Here is a 5,282-nt window from a genome sequence, read left to right as displayed (position 1 = left end):
GTATAGCTTGTGACGATGTGTATTTTTATAGCTGCCTTTTAACAGAACTAGTTGATTTGGTATATACGAATCTTTCTCGAAAATTTGGTCAAAACTCTAGTTCCCATGTATTGTTTTCTGCTGAGAATTATCAAACTGAAGGTGGTTGGCTTTTGGGTTTGTTGTTTTTTGTTTTTTAATTTAGTGTGATTGATTTAGAATGACAGGTGGTGCAGAAAAATTAAAGCAGGGGAAATGATTACTTAGTTTGGTTACCCAGCTATAAACACCTCTTTGAGTTTATTCAATGTACAGTGCTATTTTTGTATATCGTGGTTTTTGTCATCTAAGTGATACTACAATTGACTATTAATGTGTAGACATAACTTATACTAAAACTATCTTAGGACATTTTTTCGTAATACTCTGTTACTGTTTACATTCTATAAATTTTTCGTGTGATAATTGTCTTTGTATGACTGGGGAAAATGCAACATAACTTCCTTATTAGGAAAAGTTAAATTTGTTCATTCATGTATTCTGTTTATTAGAGTTTTTAAAAAGACTTCTGTTTAACATTGGCAATTTCTTTCAAACGAACCTCTCTAACACACATTTCTAGTTATTTTCCTATTTCANATTGGCAATTTCTTTCAAACGAACCTCTCTAACACACATTTCTAGTTATTTTCCTATTTCAACACTTTAATTAGACTTCTTATAAAGTACATTAATTATCATGGCAGTCACATTATTCACTCTGACGTTGCTAAAGAACTGTTGATTGGTTTGGAGAGAATCTGCGGCTGTGTGACAGTAGGTTTTTTGATTTTAACAACCAAAAATAGAAATAAAATTAGCACTGCATTTTAAGTTCTAATAATTTGATTTACTGTTTTGTCTTAAAGGAACAACTACTTAAAAACCTTGAAAATATAAGTTGGAATGTTTTACTTAGCCATGCAAATAACTTAAATATACATCCGGTCAGCTGGAAGTCTGGGAAGAATGAAAGAGGTAGGATTGGGAAGAAAGAAATAGGTTTAACTCTATAAGGCTAGAGTCCAGCTGTACTGCCGTTCATCCTCCCGGAAATGACAGTGTGTGTTCTCTGGCTGAACACTAAAGCATGTAGCCACCACTTTCTCATAGCCTCAAACCGGGGGAAAAGCAACTTGCCTCTTGCCTTGAAAAATATATTGACCTGGGCCGGCCCGGTGGCTCACTCGGGAGAGTGGGGTGCTGATAACACCAAGGCCCCGGGTTCGGATCCCATATAGGGATGGCCGGTTCGCTCACTGGCTGGGCGTGGTGCTGACAACACCAAGTCAAGGGTTAAGATCCCCTTACCGGTCATCTTTTAAAAAAAAAGAAAAAAAGAAAAATATATTGACCTAAGTTAAATACAAGTGTTTTTAATTCATCTTTTCCTTCACTGGAAGATTTCTCCATAAGAGAATTCCACTGTTCAGGAAATAATTATAGGGACTCTTCCAAGCTCTTTGAAAGATTCATAGCAACTATTCATCATTATAACATGTTTTCCAGAGTGAATGAGTGTTTAAGGGGGGAAAAAAAAGCTGTATGCCAATGAGGACTGACCCTCATATTTAAGTTTCGTTTATATTTGACTGGATTCCGTTCAGAAGTCTTCTGTAATAGACAACTAAAGCATCTTCTCAAGAACATCCCTCTAGAAGGCCATGTCTCATCATCCATATAGTTGTAGGCCATGAGTCTTAACCCTCTTTAGACTGGAAAAAGTAATTACAACTTAAAAAATAGCTTAGTGTTGAATCCTTCAGTAAATTCAAGACCCTTTTGTAGCAAATATTCCCAACAAAATTAATATATTTTGTGAGATTAAACAATGCTTGTATACGCTTGAATTTTCTTAAAATATGTTCATTTCATACTATATGAATGTACATTTTTATGAATCATAAATATTATTTTCAAAAGTGCTACAGCCCATGAATTATTTACTTACTTTTGCAATTGATGAAATGCTGAAATGTAAATCACAGAAATTTATAAAATAAATCATTTTAAACTGCCTGTTATTGCATATTAGTGTGCATCCTACTTTAAAAGCTACTTAAGAAGGAAGAATTCAGAGGTAGATTTAGTTCAGAAAGCATGGTATTTTTCCAAACTTGCCCTCAATCTTATCACCTGAATTTTTGTTTGGTTAGCATGCCATATTTCTAGGAGCCCTGTCTATTACTTTTCTACTGTAATTGTTACTTTAATTGATTCTTCATATTGAATCTTCCCTAGGCCAGAGACATATAATTTTCAAAAGGGATCAGTTCAAACATACCAGGGAAATAGTTCATCTTCCATGCAACGGCTTGTACTACTTTTACACTTAGTTCTTCATTTTACTTTTCTGCCTTCAAACACAATCTCTATCATAGATTTAAAATTAATGGGAAAAAAAGAGTGGACTGATATGCAAGCTTAATTTTCCTCTCCTCCACTTTTAGTTTATATCAGTTCAGGAACCCAGATAATACTATGTGTACTATTGGAGAACTTTCTTGCTAAAGCTGTTTATTCTTAAGTAGTGTCAGTGCATCTGTGCCTTTCAAATGCAGGCATACCATGAGGCTTGGACACTGTGTGCCTACCCTGCTGTCTTTGATTTAGAAAAGACCGTCTAAAACAAGCACAAGTCTGATAACCTTATTAACTGAATACAGTATCGGTCAGCCAGCTAGTCACAATGTAAAGCACATGTGAGGGCTTCCTCTGCAATAAACACAACATCCTCTTGGGGGCGTTTTGGGTACTATTAGCAAAAGGCTGCAAGTCAGTGGACATAAAACAAACTGAAGAATAGGCCCCTTAATTTTTATTTTAATCAGTGTCGTGAGGCGCTCACACAGAGGAAACCAAAAACGCTGGTTTTATAGCTCTTTTAATAGTTGACAGCTCTTTTTGGTGTTACAGTTCTTTTTGATGTTACAAGGCTTCATTGCTTGCAAGCAAGGAGAGCAGGAGCATTAGGCTGGTGTCCCCAAATGAGGGAAAAGGCCCGCCTTATATTGCCAAAGACTTCCTGCCCAAGTTCTCATTTAGGTCCTCTTATGCAAATGAGGGATGCAAGTATGTTAGTCCATGTTTGGTTGGCTATGAGACATAGCTCTTTGGTCAGTTCTGGAGCCTAATTTGCATGGGTGCAGGAAGCAAGCTGGGTTGCAGAAGCTAAAGTTCAGGATTAAGACAGCCAAGCATAAAATTTCTAAAACAGTTTCTCCAGCGGAAGGGGGCAGGTTTAACAATCAGAAAATACTCAGAGCTCCCCAGTACATTGGCTGGCTGGAATTAACAAAATGCCTGCCTGGCTTACCGGGGTTCATGTTTCTACAACTAGATTGTAAATTCCATAGGGAGCAGGACCAGACTGTGTCTGTCTTGGGCTTGATTCCTGGGCCTCGCACAGAGGCTCCTGCAGTGTCCCCAGAGCCAATGCATGTGTGGCCTGGTGCTCTGACTCATGATAGTGCCTAGAGCCCTCTGATGACAGAGCAGTAAAGCCTGCGCAGGGAGCACTCAGCCAGAGCCCCAGGTGTGGACCCAGGAATCATTGTGTCCTTTTCCTTCCAGCATTTGTTCAAATTGAGAGGCTTGCCCCTGCTCATCGAGGTTTGTAAGACAGTACATTAAAAAGTTCATGGAAAGATTTATATTATCTTTTAATTCTATTTTTCCACAAACTTTTGGAAGTACCCTTGTATATCCTCTCTCCCCCTGTGAATATTGTCTGAACAAACAATTTGGCAGTGTTTATTCAGGATACAGTAAAAGATTTAGACCAAGATATATCAGGTGCAAGCTATGTGGGGCTTCTTTTCTAGAATTAAAAGACATACTTCTGCCCTTAAGTGATATTCAGTAGTTAGGTAGGTGGACATACACATAAAAAGAAAAATGGATGTGGGTTTATACAGATGTAAAAAAAAAATCATCAAGATGATCACTCAAGATTAGTGCACTTTACACTCTTTATGTTGTTTTATACCTTAACTTGTAAAAGGGGAGTGAATCACAATACAAGCAATGTGCCATGCTAATCAAATCCTGAAACAGTAGTACAGGGACAAAGGGATTACTGTGTCCATGGCACTTAGAAGTGGCTTCTTAGAGCAGGGAGGGTTTGATCTCGGGTTTCAAAGGAAAAGTTAAAAAAGTGAGAATGACGGCATGAGAGACTGAAACCTATGTGGAGATTTGACTGGAGTCAAAGGTTCATTTGATGTAAAAGAAGGTGAAGAGGAGAGCGCACAGACTGCAAAGGGCTGAGGGCCAGATTAAAAGGATGGACTTTACCCTGAGGAAAGGAGCAGGCACAGGGGTTATCAGAAATAGTTGTCTGGGAGGAGAGATTGGAGCATGGTAGGGAAGCAGGAAATGCTGATCAGAGGATATGCAGTCCCTTCTCAACTGCAGGGACACGTCACTCTTGATCCCAGAGCACCTGGGGATGCCATTCAGCTGCACACACTGATTCAATGGGTCTGCAGACGATGTCAGTGCTGCTGGCCCGAGGACCCCCTTTTAAGGAGCATGGATCTTAATCCTGGCTACATATTAAAACTACCTGGTAGTTTATCACCATGCAGGCAATATTTTTTACACCAATATTTTTATATCTTGTAGATAAGTATCATGAATTAAATTTNAACTGCAGGGACACGTCACTCTTGATCCCAGAGCACCTGGGGATGCCATTCAGCTGCACACTCTGATTCAATGGGTCTGCAGACGATGTCAGTGCTGCTGGCCCGAGGACCCCCTTTTAAGGAGCATGGATCTTAATCCTGGCTACATATTAAAACTACCTGGTAGTTTATCACCATGCAGGCAATATTTTTTACACCAATATTTTTATATCTTGTAGATAAGTATCATGAATTAAATTTTAATAACAACTGAGTAAAGGTTTTTACTTGCCTTGACAAAATTCCAACTTATATTTTTCACAAAAGAAATAATCTTAAATATATTTTAATTAAACTTAGTTGGTGCCTTTTCTCAGATCCAGTAGTTTAATTATAAAGGCATCTAACAGAATAATTTTCATTTTTCCTTGTCTTCTCCTCACAATCAACTCCATGGGCATAAGAATTCTGTGACTTTTGAGTTATTTTAGTAGGGTAGCAAATAATAGTTGGAAAATAAACAATGGATTGGCATTTTCTACCAATATCAAACAGAAGGGGATCTAGATGATGAGAATAAAAACACTTCTGCAAACATGAATATCCTCAGCTGTAGCAGAAAATAATGAAAAAAAA

At 37.9% G+C, this 5,282-nt stretch overlaps 1 protein-coding gene and 1 long non-coding RNA gene across 2 annotated transcripts in view; one reads left to right on the top strand and one right to left on the bottom strand.

The window, feature by feature from the left end:
- The window catches only part of GNAL (guanine nucleotide binding protein (G protein), alpha activating activity polypeptide, olfactory type), a 96,316-nt gene that overhangs the window by 65,571 nt on the left and 25,463 nt on the right, over positions 1–5,282 (top strand). The gene's annotated exons all lie outside the window — the stretch shown is intronic.
- LOC103603515 lies at positions 808–2,068 on the bottom strand. Its single transcript, XR_551621.1, has 2 exons — positions 1,374–2,068; positions 808–1,183 (listed from the first exon to the last, which is right to left on the bottom strand). It is a non-coding gene; the product is annotated as an uncharacterized LOC103603515 (long non-coding RNA).

The sequence above is a fragment of the Galeopterus variegatus genome, unplaced genomic scaffold, assembly GCF_000696425.1.
Source record: "Galeopterus variegatus unplaced genomic scaffold, G_variegatus-3.0.2 Scaffold4648, whole genome shotgun sequence".
Classification (NCBI taxonomy): Eukaryota; Metazoa; Chordata; class Mammalia; order Dermoptera; family Cynocephalidae; genus Galeopterus; species Galeopterus variegatus.
The sequence above is the reverse complement of the archived record's forward strand: the minus strand, read 5'-3'. Positions and strand labels throughout refer to the sequence as shown.